A 22,685-nucleotide genomic window follows, 5' to 3' on the forward strand; every position below is an offset into this window, starting at 1 on the left:
AACATATGTTTTGTAATTCAAAAGGAAACAGAATTCCAGTTAGCACTATTATTGATAAAAGCAGCATATCCATGGATGCCAACTCTCACTTTCAAATGTCGCTAGATACACCTGCAAAAATAGCTAAAATGTCGCTTAATTCAGGAGGAATTTCGTTAAAAGTTGTAGCTAAAATTTAAAAAAAAAGTATAATCCGTATTCCGCAACAGTTTTGTTATTCGTCATTTTTTAAACTGAATTTTGATGAAAATAGAAATAATGTCCCAATTTTTCTGCGGGCCATCAAAATGTTTTCACGGACCACCGATTGGCGACCACTGGTTTGAAGTATATTAGTTTTGCCCTTTATATTTATTTGCTTCTGAATTTCGGATTTGCTTGTAATGATTTTATATCAGTTTAATTTGTTTAATGATTTTTTTACACAACGTAAATTTTTAGGTTTTTTTAATAGTCAAAAATGTTATGTTTTATTCGTTTTTCCAAGTGTTTTAAAGGCGTGTAGGGAAACTCCTGGTACATTTGAGAATCGAATTTTCGGTTTTACATGAATTTTAATGGCTTAAATAAATGAAAATTTAACAGATTAACTTTCGGTTTTTGATCCCAAAGGAAACAGGAGAACCAAACACGTTTTCGAAGCATATTAATCGACTTTTATGAAGCTTTAATTTATTCTCCTCTGACGAGTTCTGAACTGGAGTTTCAGTAAATGTAAATTAATTTATATTTTTATTTATCTTGTATATTTTTTTACCTTTTGCATTTTCTTTTTATATTTAGAGTTTGTACTTCTTTGAATTCTTATATTAATTTTGATTTGTTTTTGATATTGCGTTGCAAATATTAATATTGTTGAGGAATTGCCTTGCTTTGACTCCAATTTACTTTTAACTTTAGATGCTATAAGTTTATATATGTATATAAATAGATAGATTAGATAGACATAAATATGCATTCATTAGACAATTGGTTTCTCATATACGTTTGGTCCAAAGGGAAGGATTTGTTCTTTCGAAAATAAGTAGTTCTGTAGTGGGTCCTTTTTCATTTTTTTTTCAGTTTGTTAATATTTATACTATAAATTTTGCATGATTTGAATTAGAGTCTTCATTCCAATTTTTTGCGTTTAAAAAACAATTTCTGTTTTATATGTTTTTGTATCTTTGAATTTTTATTTTTACTCTTAGTCTGAACTGACATTGGCATGTATTTTTGATTATTTGAGAAAGGGATATCTTTCATTGTATAAAAAACATTTTGTGTATACTTTTACTCAAATGTCCCAAAAGGACGAATCTGTTTTCACCATTTCTTAATTCTGATAGTTTATTGTTTAATTAACGACCCCATGATGAGTCTGACTGAAATATTAATGATGAAGTATTAATTTACAAACTGTCTTTCACGTCTAAAAATGTGCAAAACATTTTTAAAGCATTTCTTGAAAAATATTAATGGTTAATTTTCATATTAAAGGATTAGAATGATTCCGATTTCATTTTATTGCTAAAAAATTCTTTTACGATAATAGGGTTTTCAGCTTTCGTGATAATATATACTTTTTCTAATATTTATTTTATCTTGTAAAATCAATAAACGGTTCAATTTAAGTTGCTTTAGCGCTAGAAATGTCTAGATTTGTCCTATATAATCTATAATAGTTATTCATAAATATTTATATTTAGTATGCATATTCAAGCAATTGAAATCAAATAAGCAACTAACAATAAACACAATAATTAACTGCAAAATACACATTGTGTAATTAATATATGTATATATGTTTCTTTGTTAATGCGTATTATTTCAAAAAGCTATATTTCTATTATTAAATACACAATGTTTTTGCAATGGCTATACCTTAATGTTTTTATTGTGCATCTATGCGACTCATATTAACTTATCTTCTATATATTTGCTTTGCTGATTTAAAGCAAAGATTATTGTCAAATATAAATATTGGCAATAAAAAAATTACTTAATATCTCTATTTTCTTAAATAAAATGCCTAAAATTTTCCTTTCTATATAGACAGTAAGCATGATACTACCTTTCAAAATGGAGGTAAAATCTATTTTTCAAATGCATCGAGTATTATTTACTTTAAAAGTATATTGTTACAATATCGCGTAACTCAAAATACTAGTAGTAGTCTCAATTGAATATTTCCACATCTTTCGGAAACCGGCTTTTGTCAGACGATCTTATAATTCTATTTTGGTTTATTTCCACATGGATTCATTTTTTACTGAGCAGTGAAGCCGACGGAAACGAAAAATAAGCATAGCAAAATACATTTCACACTGATTTGAAATAAAGGCACCAGTGCTTATATGGGAGTACAAAATAAAATAAAAATGTTCTTCAATTTTCCGTCAGTTTGAACTTTCATTTTGCGGTTGCGGATGGTTGTTTATTAAATATTTAGATTTTCTACCACTATGTGTGGAATATAAAAGTGTCCCTAGAATCATATATCTAGTTATCATGTGCGGTTCAAACAACTTTCAAATTTTAAAGAAAGTTTCTCTTGTCATACTCAGCCGGCTACAAATCCAGTAGAATTTTTTAAAATATCTTAAACGTATGCATCATTTATAAGGGGGTCGTATTTCGAGCGGGATTCATGAGGATGAAGATTTCTTTCGAAGTTAGAGATCATTTTTGAACTGAAATGCATTTCAGAATAAACCGCAATGCTATATCATTTTATCAAAACAGTAATAGAAATAGCAAAATAGCTGTATACTTTCATTTCATTTTTTAATTAATCTCTAGTCAGAGTAAGCAAGACATTACATTTTATAATATCGTAAAAATTCTGTACTTATTCACTATAAAGTTCAGAAGTAAATTATTAACAAGTGATAGGAAAACATTCAAAAGCATGCTGTTTTGGAATGAATTTGCAGGAACAATTTATAATGATTAGTTTCCAGGTAAAGTAAATGGAAGAGAAACATGCCTATATAAAATTTTAAACTAAGCAAAATGACAATTTCATATTGGTGCATATTTAAATAGAACTCCATCAGTTTTAAAGACGACCAAGTCCATATTTTGGTGAAGCTAAATGTTTTTCATAGATACTAGAAGCAAAATATTTTTCCCTTTAGAACATAGGATTCGGTTCTTAAATGTAAACACATTACACTCAGTTTTACTGATATATATCAAACCATACTGATAACGTATGCTCTAACTCCGTACGAATGAAATTTAGATATGGGATCTTTAATGACTGAACAATGAATTTTCCTGATAGATAAACGACGTGAAAGTAATATATCTTCTTATAATCTGTGTAACTTTCTATCTGGTACAAAATCAAAATAAGACAAAAAACACATTATTGTAATTAATTCTGACTTAAAAAGTAAATTTATTATTATCTAATAAATTTATTCTAGAAGCTGTTAATGGCTAAACCATTGTAACCATTGCTTTAATGGCAATAACAATTACAGAAACAACACTGTCAACAAATACCGTATTTTGAAACATTCATTAAGTCATTTTCTAATTTCATTTCTGTCATGTCATTGCGAAATTAGTTTTCGTTTTTAGTTCTGAGAGCAAATATTACTACAAAGAAAACTAAGCAACATTAACTATTTTCTGCTAAATTTTACTGCATTTCTCAATAAAAACTAGAAACTGTATCATAATGTAAACTGTATTTATTACGTTTGTGAAATCAGAACAGTCAGCGATGCTAACAGATTTTACTTTCAGTATATAGAATAAACAGCCATTTTAAAATGCAACTTTAAAGATTGTTACAGGATAAAAAATATATCCACAACATCAAAAAGAGAGAGTTACCGAAAACAGTAATACAATATGTAGAACTGATTTGTCTTAACAATAGTACAATATGTCTCACTCCGATTCCTTAAAACGTGTTAGGTGAGGCCTAAAAACAGGGTGCAAACTATAACAGAACTCGAATTTATGGGTGGATATTCGGTGTATATATTAAAACAAAAGTGAATTTTTCCAAACCGTCGTCAAGTAGGCCATACGTTTCCTTCAGGTTTATAAATGCGCGTGACAACGAAGGAGTCGACCAAAGAAATATAATCGTCACAACTATATTCAGGGAACGAAAGGTTGAATGCCCGAAAATGAGGAATTTTGCAACTGGAAGATATTTTTCAGAGAGGATGTACTTCATGCACAACTGTCATCCTACTGGAGATTAATTACTTCATTTCTCATGGTCTTTCGTCACTTTGGGATGTCACAAATATGTTTCCTCTCCTAAGACACCTGGTAAGGTCAAGGCTAGGATTGAAAACGAATGATTTTTGTTTATCCTAGCTAGGCGAGAATTTTAGAATGCTTATAATGTTTCCATTTGACCAAATCAAATAAATCCAGTGAGTTAATGCTAGATTAAAATGAAATACTTTATTTTTTATCCTAACGTATTTTTAATTCATCAAAGAATTGCTACAAATCGGCTAGTAGTCCAGATAATTTAATACACCCACGTGTAATTATTTTCTTGGAATAGCATTACACTGGTGTGCAAAAATTAAGGTCGAGGGGGTTGTTTCAATAAAACTTTGTACAAAAGCTTTCCAAATCAACACATTTAATACCGTAAGATCCCCAATACATAAGGACATGAGTAATGTAAGCAACACTTACTAAAAGAGAAATCAGAGGGATAAAAAGAACCTTTATTGAAAAAGCAGCATGGAGCGCAATGCGACTGAAGGCCGAAACATCTCTGTGATGGGTGTCCAGCAAGAAACATCCGGTCTTTAATAGGGGATATGATCTCCCCTGACTGCTAGGCAGGTTTCACAGCGTCTACCCATGCTGAGAATGAGGGTGTCAATGAGTTGTTGAGACATTGCTGCCCATTCGTCTTTCAGCGCCAATCGAAGCTACGGAATCGTTACTGGTGATAAGGTACGAGCTGCCAAGCGTCTGCCTAGAAAATCCCATACATGCTCAATGGGATTGAGATCCGGAGATCGTGCCGGCCAATCCATACGTTCAATATCCTCACTCTCTAAGATCTGTTCGGCAGCTACTGTGCGATGATATGGTGCATTGTCGTCCATGAAAAGGAACTGAGGACCCATAGCGCCTCTGAAAAGACGCACATATGGAAGAAGAATCTCGTTACAATAAAGGGTTCCGTTGACTGAACCTGCGTCGAAGATGTGAAGGTCTGTTCGACTACCAAGCATGATGCCTTCCCAATCGAGAACACCGCCACCTCCATACCTGTCCCTTTCAATGATGTTCGAGAGATGATTGCGGCATCCCCGCTCTCTCCAGATGAGTATGCGATGAGAATCGCTACTCAGACTGAATCTGCTCTCTTCTGTAAAGAGTACTCGTCCCCATTCATTGTCTCTCCAATTCCGGAGTTCCCGGCACCACAGAGAACGCCTTCTACGATGGGCAGGCGTTAGAGGTACACACCGTACAGGGCGTCGTGCAAAAAGACCACCACCGTGCAGTCTTCTGGCCACGGTAAAACGCGATATCGGTCGTCCAGTCGCCTGTGTCGTGTGTTTAGCGATTCCTCCCGCTGTCTGCCGCCTGTTTCTTCTGGCCTGTAAGGCAATATACCGATCATCTGCGGGTGTGGTTCCTCGTGGACGACCACTACTAAACTCCCGGATAGCTGTTCCTGTAGTTTGAAATTGTCTCCAAAGTCGTGAAACGATGCTGTGAGCAATTCCGAACTCTGCAGCCACACTTCTCACACTGCGGCCTTCCTCCAACTTCCCAATGATTCGACCTCGGGTAAAAGCATCCAGATGTCGTCTAACAGATTGATTATTCACCATTTCTCGCTGAGGCAGAACTCGGTGTGATTTTAACTGCTATACCGCGTGCAATCTCTTTGCCAGAAATACTGATCTTACACCGACAACATGCTTTATACTACTCAGACACTCCCCCATTACGTCTACCTGCATATCTGCGCATGTGCTACCGTACATCACCTTACATAATCTCCTGATTGGTCTTTCTGTCCGCTCTGCCTCTTCGTTCAGCTGCTATGCTAATTTTTCGACTTCGTCCTTTATTTTTGCACACCAGTGTATGTTATAATTGTTAGTATGTCATAACTGTTAGTATGTCATAACTGTTAGTATGTACGTTATAACTGTTAGTAACTCATTGTAAAATGAGTTACCACTTACTTTTATTTATTGCATTATAATGATTTATTTTATTAAATTTTTTTAAAACATTAATGCATTGTATAAAAAATTTTACTAATGTGATATGGGTTAATAAACTCAGATTTAAATTTCTTTCCAGACTTTCTGTGCAAAACCCCATGGTTAGGAGAAAATAAGAGAAGCAGTGTATGAAATATATGTATGTTTCTAATTTCTCCTTCAAGTCAGTTTCTTAAGTGTCATTGTAACACACATTTTTAATTGGTACTTAAAAAATAAAAAAAGATATCTTAATCATTTCCCAGATAAAAAAAAATCGTAATTAAGGACAAACTCTATCAGGTTCAGTGTTTCTCCTTACTTGCTTGGGGAGCATTCAATGACCTGACTCGGAACAGGGAGCTTACTAAAGCTATGTTCAATAAATGTGGGAAGTAGACAAGATACACAGGAAGGGTATACGAAACCCTTTATTTTTCACTCTTTACAATAATTTCCGGACTTCGGAATACAGAGACCAACCACTTGTGGTCTGAACGTAAGAATATAAAAATATTAACTAAATTCTAACTAAACTAACTTTGGATTAATAAACAAGTGGCTACTTGAAGATTGGCCGTATATTAACAGAAAGGCCGTATGTAGTACAGAGAACTGTAAACACTACGATACGTTTAAAATTATCAAGAGGATTAAACCTCTGGCCTTGAAGGCAACCAGCAACCGAGTAAAACTGCTAAGGCAAGCGGCCTGCTTCTACTTACTCCTTCCTCTCTCTCTTGCTTGGCAAAAAACCACAACTTAAGTACTTGGCGTTCGCAAGACAAATTTGCATAAATAATTTAAAGCCTTTAATTCTGGCCGGAAGTAGAAAATAAGAAGTGATAGTAAAGATTTAAAATAAAATAAACGTTAGTAAAACTTAAGATCCTTACAACTCTATTAATAAACAAATTCTGAGAAAACACCTAAAACAATTTCATGTAGTTTTTATAATATCGTTATATTAGGAATTTTGTATCCACCTCCTCTTTTACATACATTCAAATGAGTGGAATCTACGGCATACATCTTCATATGTGAAAACATTTCATTTATGGAGTTGTACACGAAGTTAACGAATCGCAGTCTTCCTTTTATGCCCGTAAAGGCTAAACGTTCAGAAAAAAAAAGACTATTGTGGACTTTTAGTTGCAAGAGTATTAAGTTGGATGTCAAACTATAGTCACTTACAATTAGCCAAAGAACAAGTTTTGAGGAAGGATTGTATATAATATATCGCATATAAATTTTAATACCACAATGATCAAATTGCGATTATGCGATTTATTTTAATAGCATAAGGATCAAACCTTAAATGGATATCAGCAAATTAAAAAAAGAATTTATTTTGCAAAGATTTTTGAAATAGCGTATGAAATGTCAGTCTCTCAACCCCTATTCTTAGAAATTTAGACAAATTTTCTTTGGAGACATTAGGTTATTTTGAAGTAGAAGTACATGAAAAATTAGCAGTGCCCTCACCGGGACTCGAACCTCGTACCTCTCGAACACGCGCCGAGTGTGCTGACCATTACACTACGAATGCATGCCCGGAAGGCGGGAGAAAAACTTTGTATACTTCCACTTTTAAAAGGCAACTGAGGATTAGGGAACAAAGTCGCCAAATCCTGGTGGTGAAGAATTATCATCCAGCACCTTTTTTAGTTCCCGTGCCACTGTAGAAACATTATGTTATTTTGAAGCAGGAGTACATGAAAAATGAACAATGACCTTGCGGGGCTTGAACCTTGGACCTCCCAAATACGCGCCGAGTGTGCTGGCCATTACACCATGAAGGCATGCTCAGAAGGCGGGAGAAGTACTTTATAGTTCTAGTATAGTATAGTAAATAGAAATACGAGTCCTAGTTCCAAATTTAAGAAGCATAAATTCAAATAAAGCTATCGTGACAGTTATTGCTTGAGCAGCTAATTTACTGTATTGCGGAGCAATATACAATCATTAAAATTCCAATTAATTTAGAGAAAACAATTTCTCGTTTATCTAAGACAAGAAATTAAAGAAAAATCTCTTAATTGTCCAAGCAAATAAGATCTTTTAAAAAGCAGTATTTATTAATATCTGAGATAAAACTGCAAGATAGGACGTGGTCCAAAATAAACGTTTAAGAGAGCAGCGATGTCACAAATTGTTGCTGCTCGCATTAGCAAAAGATTTTTAAAATAAAACTTCTGAAAGAATGTCGTTGGTTCTGACGAGAAAATAAATTATCAAAACACAAGGAAGAGATATGCATCTTAATTATGATCGTACTTGAAAAATATTAAAACGCGAATATTGTCTTACTGTTAAGAATTCTTTATATTAGCTGAAGTAATCCGGATGTTTTCGAATTTTATAATTAATATTTGATTTTTATCTAAGTTGTTCCTGAGGAGGAATAATAAATATGACTTTAATTATTCAGGTAAAGTTAATTTACAATTTGTTCCAAATTATACAAAATCCTTTCATCATAGCTACAGTTGCAAATGTGAGGAAGTGATGTCAGAATAAACCCTTTCTTTTAAATCGAATAAATTATGCTTCTAAATTTTCTAAATACCACGGGCCCAGAATTTCCTAATGAGCTTTAAACCAAAAACGTTATTTCTAGTTAAAATAACTTATCGTATGCACGTTAGGTTTTCCTCCAGTATTAAATTAATTGAATTTTGATTTAAATTCCTTACTTTGGGATTCGGTATTTAAGACTGAAATTGAAGGAAATGTTGAAAGCTAGAGGATTTGAGGCAAAAATAATTTCTGTTATTCAAATTTAAGTAATGCATTTGCATTATCCTTATCTTGCATTTTTCTTCTGCGCTTAATTTCCTAGAATAAATTTTACATTTTATGAATCCCGAAATATTTAACTGGCATAATGCTGAACCATCTGCCACTGAAGGAAATTGCGAGGCGGTATCCTTAAATCCGCACTTCAAATAAGGCAAGATGATAGAGTAAAAGATGCATATTTGAACTTTCTTTTGAGGGTTTTATATGCAGCCTTGCTGGTCACACCTGTTTCTCAGGAAAGCAGGACTTCTTAGTTAAATAATAACACAAAGGAGGAGAGTTGATCCTGTCCTAGACTACCAGTTTGTCCATTCTCTGAAACTTATCTAGGAATGGATACCGCGTGTGTTTTCCCTTCAGAGCCTAAGCCCTTGATTATAGATCTCAATCATCATATAAAATGACATCAAAAGGAATAGTGATTTAAAAGAAGAATCATCTAAGTATTTTCAATCAATAGTTTATTGTTAATGCTCTCTATTTTATGTGATCAAAAGAGGATCGCATTAATTAAACGATTTCAGTAATGTTCAGTACAACATTGCATCATATACAGGAGACAATTATTTAATGGCAAATCAAAAATTTTATTAAGAAGGAAATAAGAGATAAGAAGAAAACTTCTAAAGTATCTACATGAAACGAAAGACAGTTATTTATTAGGTTTTCGAATGAACAGATCTTACAGTAAACATGAGGAAGACATAGGATATGGCTTAAATATCCTCAAAACTCTCGGGTCTAGCCCTTTCATTAGTTAGTTAAATGGTTTTCAATCTTCCAACTAATATCGAACTCTAATTCATATTGAGCTCAGTAAACTGGGATTATATATGAGGCTCTTTTCCAAATGGATTTTCTAAAATAACAAGAGTTAGATAAAATCCGAGATTACTGTGGAGAGAATGCGGTGACCCTTATAAAACATAGATTATTTTCAGTACGAACTGTTCGATATTTAAGTAAAAGAGGAAGCTTATTGAAATATTTATATTGACAGCATGCAGTAACAGTAATATTCTGCGGCGCCCACTTAATATTCACTACGCCTGTATCAAGATAACATCTAAAACCATCCATTATTATTACCATTAGTAATACTTTCGATAATATCCTATGGAAAGCTTTGTCAAAAATCATCAGTGATTATAACTCAGATCTTTCACATTTTATTGATTAAGACACAATTTCTTTAAAAAACTGATTAAACGATTGTCTTTCCAAATGAAAAATAAACGCATCAATGTAAAATTCAAAATTAGCCAAAAAATCAAATTATTATGGAGTAGAATGTGAATAAAGAATAGTTCAAAAAAGGGCTCCTGAAGAAGAATCAGATCGTCTTCAGATTATGTGCCAGATAGCCCTCTAAATCGAATCTTTTTTTTTTTTTTAAATTTTGCGCTAAAATAAGTTTGATTTTTGTTTGATTGTAAGTGATTGCTTTTTATTTCTCGAACACTCTTGAGAATTTGTATTCCATTTCTTTTTTCTTATATCTTAATGAAGTCTCTCTCTTTTTTTAATAATAATCACACTATCATATAGGATATTCATATGCATATGCATATGTAAGATAAAAAATCTGTAAATAAAAATGCTGATTTAATTTCAAATAGTTCTTTAATTCTCCATTTCAATATGGTTATCTTCCTTTTCCATCCTAAAAATATCAACTGCTTGCATTAAGCCACTCTAAGGTGCATCATTTGGAAGCAACCTCTACCATATGATTCTTATATATCTTCAATGACGCAGAAACTTTATAACGCCAATAAAAATTCAAATTTGCAAATCGAAACTTAAAATTAACGAATCAAACTAAAGCTAAACGAAAAAGAGTCATTCTTAAAAGGGATTTCATTTTAGATACTTAGCTTCTCTACCGTCAATTCATTTTCCGCCCTCCTTTTCCTGATTATACTAACTCTTACACTTTACGCAGTTCCTCGATTCCTATATCTATCTACATTTAGGAAAAAACTTAAACACGTTATAAAAATAAAAGCAAGCCGTTTGACTTTCAGAGGACAAAAGTTATCCGATATATTAAATTAAGAACTTGAGGCATCGTTTTCTGTTTGATGGTCGATTAATTATTGAATCTGAATACTTCGACGTTCAGTTTTCTCCTCTAACGTCATTCAGTGATATTGTTTAGTGATTTATAACTTTTCAGTTATATTATAGCTTTGAAACAAATAGTTATAATTATAAATAGTTAGTTTATAACTTTAGTACAGATGTTTAGCCGGAAGAGTTTTCACTCAGATAATTTATTAGTTTTCCGATGCTAAAAATACGTTTCTAATATACTCATGACATTTTGTTACTTTAGAATTATGGTCTCATCATAGTAAAAAATTCAGGTAAGTAGAACTATTTTTAATATATGCATGTAATGTTTCCAGCTGGAAGTTACATGTTTATTTCTATAATGTAACGAGACATTCATTCTGTAAGATACTCCGAAGGAGATCTTATAGAATATTTTTATTGATCAATATTTTCATGTTTTTTGCATATAAATGCTGTCCTTAATCTATTAGCATCGAAAATCTTTCTCAAATCTCGTACTGTATTTTTAGTTGAGCACAAATAAAAACGCTTGGTCTTTAATTTTTGTATGACCGCTGAGTAAGATCTCCAACTTAAAAATTAAATAATTCCTAAAATAATCTCCTCAAAAATGAAATATCTGCTGTATATTCTATCAACTGCATAAAAAAATACATTTAAAAATTTACTTTGCCCTCATTCATTTGACTGGCTGAAAAATAAATAAAAATATTTTTCTTGATTCAAGTATTTTCTAACGAATTTCACCAATGAAGCAGAGAAGAAAATAACTGTAATCATATTATAATTAATTTCATATTTAATTAAGGAGAAAGCCTTCCGCTAAATAATTGCCGCAATTTGAATGGTTTAAGAAAATTTTACTTCAAATTATTATAAGAGGAAACTGAAAGCACACCTCTTTTCTAAATTTTGAATATTTTTATAGGAAAGGTATAACACAAATTGCTTCAAACATTATCAATAATGTAATAGCTATTAAAAAGACTTCAGGAGTGCATTATTCCAGTTTAGGTACTTAACTGTGTTGACGAATCATATATTGCATCAAAACACAAACTAATGCATTTCATTATAAGCTTAGAAGAGAAAGAATGCATCCTCTCCTTCAGAAATTAAAAATATTTTAAATTTTGAAATAAAAAATTAATATATCTTATATACGAATTATATATGTATTTTCTCTTATATCCGAACGACCTATTTTCAGACAAGCTTGAAACTGATTATAAATTTTAATCAAAATCTAACTCAAACCGATTGTTCCTTTTCATATTTCTTATAGGAAATGTATGATTTTCTCTATATCTACGCAAAACTAACAATGACAAAATTGAACTTTACATCCATTTTAATCTAATAATTACATATATGGCAAAAAATTAATGTAAATGGGTACGACTTTGCTTAATTATGCTTAATATCGTTAGTTATTAGGGTTAACTGAAATATTGTGTAATAATTTCATTTCTTTGTATGGATGTAATAAGTAATACGATAAGCAGAAAATAATACCCACTCTTTATTTGCCTCGTCAACTAACAACAAGCTAAACTGGTAATCGGCTGAAGTACAATCTGAAACCTTTTCCTCGAAAACGCTTTAACACTCATGTGATCCATTATCTATAACTGGACCACAGTTTAGTATTCGAGTCCTGTCTCTTTAGGCAACCTGGGAAATTCTCGAGCCTTTTTCGGAAATTAAACGTCTCGAAAAAAGACATAAATTTATTTCGTCTTTTACTCTTTTAAGATAAAACTTAACCTACTTCCTTCTCGAAAAGTAGGTCATTTAGAATTTCTCGAAGTGCCTGAAGAAGCAAGTGAATTTTAAAACCGTTTCAGACTCTAATGTACTAAGTACTCAATTGCGTTTCTATGAGTATTCCGAAGGTGCTTTCTCAGCCCTTTTTATGGTCTTCATTCTCTACGAAGACTGCATTTCAATAGGATTGCGCAACTATTACTTTTACGAAGAGCTTCATCTTGTTTATCTCCAATTTTATGCATATGCATGTAGCCTGAAAGGAAGACATGAGACATGTACTTGCTTTTAAAATCTGGGTCAATGTGATGAGGGTAAATATATCTTAATGTGATTTTAAAACGAATATTATTTTAGATGTATTTTTTCCTATAGCATTATATTTATTCATATTTATTTCAAAGCTAAATAATTACTCTAATTTTCAATGCATATTTGACATAGAGGAAAAGTGGACACTTTTTTTTACTTGTCAGAAATAAATGCTATCGATAAAAATAACTCCTTGCAGCTGAAGCACTTGGTATAAAATATGAAAATACGATAATGTATTTGTTCAGATTTCATTGTGTACAACGATGATACTGAGAACTTCATAATAATCAAAATAAATCACGCCCTTAATATTCAGAAATTACGCTTCAGCTCTGTCGCAATATTTTATCTACCACTCAGTAAATTGTACTTTTCCTCACAGACAGCAGGTGTTATGGAAAAGTGTTATGTATTATTTTGGGTTGTACAATTATTACACATTACTACTTTACTGTGCATAAGGTATTCTTATAAAGTATATTATTTTACTGTGGGCAATGAATTTGTAATGTACGTATTTAAGAATTAATGTATAGTATTTAGTATTGTTTAACATTTTCGTTCAATTACGGCAAAGCTCTCTTAAGTTTGGCTGAAGATGTGTTACAGTTAAAAGGGCCCGGGTGTATTTCCTTTTCTCACGAGTCGGCTTCTTGTGAAGAAGAGAGGTCGGACTGCCCAGCTGCATTTTTCGTCTTTTCGCTGATTTGACCATATGCTTAAGGTGCGGAGGAGAGAAAGTATTTCGCCCTTTCTGAAGTAGAGAACTGGGTGACGTATTTATTACATACGGATGTCGCAAGTTTAACTGACTTGCGATTGAATACATTCCTCTGTTGCGTGGCAAGGAAAAGGTATGTCACCTTGTAAAGAGTTCTGAAGTTCTTCAAATTCTAGAGACTACTTATTGCCTCTGTTCTAGTTGGCTAGGCAGGGCCAAGTTTTGCTTAAGATTGGCTAAATGTGAATTTTATTAATGTTTGAGCCAATAGTGAATTAGAGGTGATTATGTTGTGAGATTCAACGGAACTTTCAAAAGCCGTTGCACGGTAGGAGGAGGGAGAATTTTGTGAGAGTTGGTCCAGTTTTGATCGACTTTTAAGAGGAGCGTAGTCCGGAGACCCCTTGTGGATGACCGCGGTTATGGTTAATATTGTTATCTCCGAGGTACTGGCTGTGGGGACGGGTGCGAACTCGTCGCGGGCTTCCTTCGGATATACTTCCGTCAAATTGACGGAAGGTTTGGGGATAGGTCCAGCGTTTCCCTGACCGGCAACATTTGTTTGAGGATCCTTTCCCTGACGGTTTCCACTTGCAGAAGAGTTGGGTCTGAATTGCTCCCGCTGATGTTCCGGTTTACTTTGTAAACTACGGAAAGAAGGAACTCGTCATCTCCTGATGTCTTCCGCGGTCTGCTGTCTCCAGCTCTCTGTTTGCCAACCTGAGTGTCTCGAATCTTCATCAGACTGTGGTTTTATCAATTATTACGTATCGATTGAATATTATTTTTGACTGCAAGAGTCTGCAGACTTGTTTTTGGATAGCGATGAAATAGCAAACCGTGACTGTCTCGAACAATTGCCAGATTGATTGTGGTATTGTGAACTAATTAAATCTCAACTGAATATTGTTTAAACGTGAGAGTCTTCAGATTTGGGGTTTTGAGAGCGATGATCCAACCGTAAGTTAAAATTTTGTTAGTTTCATATTTGCCTTTCTTTTAATAAGTCCTTTTTTGGGATTTTGGAAGTGTTAAATGCTATAGCTCTTGCTGACATTTTGATGTAGAATAAAATTCAAACATTTTGCTGTTACTCAATCAATTAATATTTGAGAAAGTGTTATGAGTAATTAATATTTGAGAAAGTGTTATGAGTAATCAATAGTTAAAAAGTAGTCAGTTTAAAAGTTAAAAGTTGAGTTGTCAAAGTAAATTTTATATATTCTTTAGGTGAGAAATTATTAGTTTCTTTTAATGTTGAATTGTCATGAGTTAAATTCTTGAGTACATGTTCAAAAGATTAATATGAGGTGTTTCACTATGATTTTGCATGATGTTAATAATGTAACAATGAGATTGAAATAATGATTAACTTTTGAAAATATTTTGTAGGGGTAGTCTGGCCAGCTATTTTAAATTATAATGTGTGGGAATATTTAAGAAGTGTGTTTATTGATTTAATTATTGTATGCTTATTTTGAGTTTTAATTGTGGTCTATTGTAGGTCACACATGTGATCCTTACGGAAACATGGTTACAGTAGAACCTGGGTAGTAGAAATATCAGTTTTAAGAGCTGTAACTATACGATCGGCCTAATTAATTTATTTTACTTTTATTAGTAAACTTTCTAAGTGTGAAATTTATCCTTCTCTGGTGTTTTGAAGAGTCTTCTGTCGCATTTTAAATGTTGCGTTTTAGAGTTATCTCTAGAGTTGTACCGATATTTATGTGTTTTAGGTTGGAGATCTGAATTAGTTTTATTTTAGTGAGAGATAGCGTGTTAATGGTTTTGTTGCGGAAGTGCATTTAAAATTTTGTTTTGATAAATAATCTTTGATTCAAACAAAACACCAGAGATGAATCCTTCACATTCGTTGATATAAAGTTGTGGAAAACCTCCCCAAATGATTTATGTATCGCCGTTAGAGGGCGCTTCGCTTGAGAAAGAATGTTAGGTTTTCAGTTTGCGACGTAGTTAGTAGTGAACCATCGATGTAATCCAGGTTACATTATAAATAAAATTATTATTTTTGTAGATTGTTGAAGTATTTGCCTTCATTCAGAATTAGATCAGCATTTCGCAATAAGTGTTAAGATTTTGAGAGTAGTAAGTATTTTGAGTATTTGAGTGTTTTTTTTTTTTTTTTTTTTGTTTGTTTTTGTTTTGTTTTGTTGCGGCACCAAGACGAAGTAAACGTAATTTAAATTATAAATATTTTTTTTCCTACGTAACACAGGAAAGTGAAATAAATAACATTTAAATGTTAGATAACAGCATATTTCAAATTATTTTTAACGTAATTAAAAGCAGAAATATAAAAAAATAAACTTCACTTTATATTATTTTCTTATAAATCAAAATAAGGTTATGCTTTTTAAGAGTGTTTCTTTGAAGTGTTAAGAATCAAATATCTAGCGGCAAAAGTGTTTGAAATAAGAATCTCAGTTTTAGTACTTTTAGGCGAAAAGTAGGATTATTTTATGCTATACTTATTACGTTCAGCTCTAGGGAAAGGTGATAATATTTACGATAAAGTATAGCGCAATTATATAGTTTCGTAGATATGAATTTCAAAATGTAAACTAATATTATCTAAGGTTTAAGCCTGAATTTTTTAATTTAATGCGAAACTATATTACTTAGCATTGTATGTAGAGATGGGTTAAACGGTGCAATGGACCAAGCGGTCATCAGGGGGCTAGTAAAGACAGTGCAACCATTTCTAACTAAAGAATTGCATCTAATAAAATTTCCTATTATAATTAGCTTAATTAAATAATATGTTAATCAACACCGTTTCACTTTTATGTAAAAATTGAAAGGTATAACATTTTAAATTATTTTTCTTTTCTTAGAAATTACATACAGTAATTTATCGAAAACGACAAGAAATGTTCAAGAAATTTTAGTCAGTTTCAAATATTATGGAAGTGACCGCTGAGAAAGGTTTCTTAACGTTTTGTTTGAAAACATCACTAAAGAGGTTATAAATAAGAACACCCTTAAAAAATTGTAACTTACACTGTTCAAGCAATAAACATACTTTCTTAATTTTGACTAAGTGTAGAGGCACTTTTCACAAAAGTCGTCGGTGAAAATCATACTGCTTCCCTTTGGTTTAATATCTTAAACAGCGCTTTCTTTCTCTATTCGTATGGACAGCTTGATTATTAGTTAAGTATATTTCGTACATGACTTTTCTCAGTTCATTCAGGAAAAATCCGTTATTCTTTCACATTATTAAACTGATAAGTAAAGGTATTTACAATAATATTTCTTTCGCTTTCGCGAATGAGATAAAATTCCGGTTTTATTACCTAACATTACCATAATATAAAGATTAATTACAATTCGAAAATTATTATATTTTGCAAGAACATAAATATTTGCCACTTCTCATATATAAATGTTTTTTTAATATAACTTTGATTAATATTATCTCTAAATTTCTTCGAAGTGTTAATATTTTATTTTCGAATAAATTCCAACCCTGAATAAAAAACGAAACTCTTGCCTTTTTGCACTTTCACATATCGTTCACATTCCAGCAACACAATCCTTTCCGAAGTTATATATGTATGAAAGCAATATTTGTTTTATAATGTTTTATCAGTATTTATTCGCAACAAGTTTATTAACATTTATAACAGTAGTATAGTTAATAAAATGCTGCTGCTTTGGAAAGGATTCATTACAAATCTTTGCTACACATTTCATTCCCGAATTAACACTATTGTATACACCAAAAATTAAACATCACTATAAAGATAACTTCGAATATACGAGTGTTTCCCAATTAAATTTATTTACGTACCCTTTATATTTTTAACAACAAATCTGAGCTCCTTACTTGCTTTCAATATATCACGTACAAAAATTAATTCATTATAGGGAATAAATTGTTATGGTTCTGGGTCAAAAGTATTTAAATTCATTATTTAAAGAGGAAACTGAGCTACAATTTAATCTATTTTGTATCACATATATAAATACAATCAAATTATTTATGCGCTTGTTAGAAACTAAATGATACATTTTTAGTTCCTTGTAAGGAAGTACTGTAAAAAAACATTCCGTCGACCATATTTCAACGAAAATATCCATTTTGACCACTATCGAATGCAATTTAACGATGTTTTTGTGTGACGTCTGTACGCAAGGACAGAACAACAGACTCTTTTTCCCCAAACGAATTATAAAACTGTTTTAAAATGGATTCAGAAGAGATTTTTTTCCTGGCAGAAGAGATACGTTTTCCCAGAAGAGATACGTATGTATCTCGCATAACCCAAAACCAAATAGCCTCAGAACGTTGAAACTTTTTATATAGGACTGCTATAACATGCAGTTATACACCTCCCTTTTTGGTTGCAATCGGCCTCAACGAAAAGTAAATATATATATAAATAAATATATATATACACCCACTCTATTACTCGACTCAATGAGCTCATTTATTTTTTCTTCTTATATGAAGGTAAATTATGCATTTTTTGCTTTAGAAATGATTGCGTTATGTTGTTCTATTTTTCTGGTTAAGGTTTTATGCCTTTAGTCAATATGTATGCAATATTTGTAGAATCATCAATAATTTAACGGTTGCTTAAGTGCGGCTAAGCCTAATTTTTTATCATACCAGCCATATTTGTTTGCTTTTGAAACTTTGCAGAATAGTGACTTAATTCGTTCTGCACCTTCAGTGCTGTTTTGCCAAGTGGGACAAAAGAAAAATTTAAATTTTGCGGTCCGAAAAATCAGCTTTCTTGCCTGTTGGCCATATTGCTTGTTTTGGGGTAGGAACTGTAATTTTAATTGTGAAAATTGTTTTTTTTTTATTGTTTTAACTATATATGGTATTTTACATTTTACTGTATCTTTCAATTTTTAATGAAAATATTTTGCGTTTTTATGTATTTTTGTCTTGCCGTGAAGTGAGAATTGAAAGAATTGAATGAGAAATATATCTCTAATGAAATTCAAGAAATACGTTTAAATGAAAAGTACGAAACAAATGCTTATAATTTAATATTCCGTACAAAGAAATTCATGACTTGTATACATCAGCTTTTTAAACATATTAAGCAAGCCCAGAGTAAGCTTATTTTTCTATTTTGTCCCATCTGATAAGACACTAATCAAGCACTTCCTTAGCACACATGGGAAGGCAAAAATACTGATGCATAGTGAGAAAATAAGACGTGTTATTTCTATAATATAAAAAACATTTAGCACACGTTGAAAGCATACAATAAAAAAAGCTTGTTATAATATTGTTACGGCCATCAATTACGAAAGTAACTGTGTGTGTATTAATTATAATGTGTAACACACTTATTTAAACCTCTCGTTCGAAACTTATTTGATAATCACTAGATTAGATATTGTTTCTTTTTGCATTTAGCATTACTGCGTTACATTAATTAAATTATTACTTTGTGTTAGCTATATAAGTATGTTTGTGTTTGAGTGGTATGGTTAACAGAATGAGAAAATCTGATTTTTTGAATGAGAAAGAAATATTTGTATGATTTTCATGTCAGTTTTTATTTCAATGCTAATAATGCTTTTAATTGCTAAGAATCCAGAATCTTAAAACAATTGCTTAATTAACATATTATCCGTAATACTTGTAATGCATGTTGATCAATAAAAATTGTATTTTTACGTATTAAAAAGTTAAATATATTTTGCTGTAGAGACATTAAAACCTTAGAATGCTACCTATTCGTCTCCTAGACGGAGCCCATAGCAAATAACCTTGCCCGGCCTTCCCTAAAATAGGAATCGAGACGTGCGACTCAGTACTTTTATATGATCTTGGCCGCTATACATTAGGAATCTTCTTACCGGAATATTTTCTCATATAGCATTTTTAGAACAATATTCGTTTCACAGACGAATGGTTAGCTGTAACGTTTCATTTCATAATCCAAGAAAAGAAAATGCTTAACATGTTGAAAAATTCCGAAATTTTTTCAGTCATGAAAAATCTGTTATTTACCCCGGTAAAACTCAGCTAAGTGGTAAAGATAAGTTGTAATCTGTTCCTAAATTAAGCAACACAAGCACAGCATCTTGCAATATTATTCATTTATTAGGGAAGCAAAGGACTGAGCCATAAAAGGGACTGCAGACACATTGGATCAGATATGTAACAAGATATCATGTAGTAGAAAACTCGCCGAAGCCTCTTTTCTGCGTTCCGCAGCATGAGAAATAGCCGTTAAATGCACGCACATGTTATGTATGTGAGTAATACAAAATCTGAAAAGGCATTATCGAGGGAAAAGTTCGCAACAAAATTAAGTGAAGATGTTCTTGCTCCATGGATGAAGAAAGGTTACAACATACCAACTTTGCCTCGATCAACAAGAACAATTATAAGTGAACTGTTGAAACCTCCTGAACAATCTGACAGTAAAAAAAGAAAAAAAGAAAAAAAAATTGCTTTTTCCCATACAGCTTGCGCACAATGACTCCTAACTTTTGTCAAATATGTTCCAGAGTAATGCGCAGAGAACAACATGCTAGTATGTATGAAGACTGCTTTGAGAATAAATAACTGAATGATACTTTCTTGCTAACTTGAAGTTCCAGAGTCCTGAAATCATCTGCGGGTAGTATATTTTTATTTTAATTGACTTTTAAAACAGGTTTTAAACACGCTTAGGCACAATTTGTGTCTTAGACGAATGGTTACTATTCTCGTAAGTTTTTCAAAGAGTAGCATTCTAGGGCTAAGCATTTTTTTAAAGCAGGCGTGATGAAAAATCAGCAAAACCTTCGCCGGGAATCGAACCACGGACCTTTGGAATAAGCGCCCAGCTTGCAGACTACTACACCACGTAGGCACGCTAAGGAGGCTGGAGAAATACTTTACTATGCAATATAAAGTTCAATTGGGACCGTTGTTTTTGTTAAAATGTTTTAGGATTTTAATGTTTTACTTTTTGTTCCCATAGAACATTTAATGTTTTGATATAATTTTTAATTTTTAAGTATTTTAGTCTTGATATGCAGAGGTAGTAATATAAGAATATTTAGAAATAAAAATATTAAATAGCAACTTTAATAAAGTATTAAAAAAGGTGGAATTTGAAAGCCTTCAGATTTTATATTATGCCCTGACGGGCATTTTTTTCATTTCTAGACACATGCGCGTTTCGAAAGCTTTTGGAATAACGCCACTTTGTGTTAACAATATGTAAAAACAGCATATCATTAGAATTTCCGATAGACAGTCTCGCACGTTGAAGATAGAAATGTTTTATTTCTTGTAGAGTTGCCTCTGTTTACTTTGAAATTGTTGAGTTTTCTATTCAAAAATTCGTTAAAGTTTTACAAAATATTAAATAGACAAATATGAATTTCCAAATCGGAGGTTCCAGGTGCCCATGTTCGGGTGGAGGACTATGTTATTCAGAATTTGCGGATTCTATATATATATATATATATATATATATTTTACAACGCGAGAAACATTCATACATTCATGCAGATGCTTCATAATTTAATTTCTTAAAATATAAAATAGGTCTGTAATATTTGGTGGCAACAATTGGAAAATTGCTATATGGCATTTTGTAGAGCTATTAGATGCTTGAAGAAGTAAGAGAGATTGAAAAATGTGCATTTTCCTCCCCGTGATTCGAACTTGGACCTCTAGAATACGCTCTGAATGTGCTAATCATTACACAACGAAGGCATGCAGAAAGAAGGTGGAGAACACCTTATATACTCTTCTTTTAAAGGGTTACTGTGGATTAGGGGACAAAACCGCCAAATCCTGGTGGTGAAGAATTATCATCCACCACCTTTTTGTTCGGACGCCAATTTAGAGGCATTTGGGTTTCTGGGGAAGAAGACATCAGAAATAAGCAACGTCCTCGCCGGGACTCGAACCTGGACCTCTCGAATACGCGCTGAGTAAGTTACGATTACATCATGAAGGTATGCAGTAAGAAAATGCTTTGTAGATTCAGTGCAAAATGTCGTTTCGAGATTAAAAAGCCCTTCTGACTAACGCCCCTTTGGGCTAAAAATGGGAATTTAGTTGTTTATTATTAATTATTATATCTATTTAATTATTTTATTTTTCAACATTTCAGCCCTATTTATTTGCCTTCCACTCTTAAAACAACGTAAACACTTTTTAGGGGAGACCATAAATTTCACCGCTAGCGAACTCTAACTAATTTAATTTACCCGGCCTGAGTGGATATATATATAACACCATATCCAATCAATGTAGTTTTCAACAAAATGAATCGCCTTTCATATCTTAAACCGGAATTCATTAGTTAACAGCTCCGAAATTAATAATATTATTCAAAATGAATATTTCTTTTCTTGTAAAAAATGAAATCATTAAACCAAGCAGAGAGAGTTATTAATTGTCCAAACGTACGAAGTCATCAATTATTTGCTTATTTGAGACAGCAATGGATAAAACGTCGTTACCATTAGTCGTCTGTAATTTTTTATTTACACTCATATATATGCAATTTCTACTGACTACTTAACGATTTTACCTTTTCATCTATACATCAAATCATTAACTACTTCGTTAACTTTTCAGGGAAACCTAAAATACTTCAACATTACTACTTAAACCATCACTCTTAACCATCGTGATATACAATCTGCCAATATATATGCAAATATTTCAAAGCAGATCTAAATTCATGATGTCAGTTCTTTGCATCTGGATAACTAAAAATAGCTACACATTTCTATACTAATTTCCTTTTGTTTTTAATTTTTCACTTCGGAAGAGTAAAACACGTAATCATCCAATA

General features: G+C 32.1%; 1 long non-coding RNA gene across 2 annotated transcripts in view; it reads left to right on the forward strand.

The window, feature by feature from the left end:
• The window catches only part of LOC118183699 (uncharacterized), a 342,152-nt gene that overhangs the window by 263,536 nt on the left and 55,931 nt on the right, over nucleotides 1-22,685 (forward strand). Inside the window, exon 1 of one of the 2 annotated variants that reach the window (XR_004757278.2) lies at nucleotides 12,960-13,162. The exons of the other annotated variant lie outside the window; for it this stretch is intronic. This is a non-coding gene — a long non-coding RNA (uncharacterized LOC118183699). Of the gene's footprint in view, nucleotides 1-12,959; nucleotides 13,163-22,685 lie in introns of those variants that run through there. 2 annotated transcript variants of the gene reach the window in all.

Source organism: Stegodyphus dumicola, chromosome 5 (genome assembly GCF_044657685.1).
Source record: "Stegodyphus dumicola isolate Sdum_Otavi_A_Nest chromosome 5, ASM4465768v1".
Classification (NCBI taxonomy): domain Eukaryota; kingdom Metazoa; phylum Arthropoda; class Arachnida; order Araneae; family Eresidae; genus Stegodyphus; species Stegodyphus dumicola.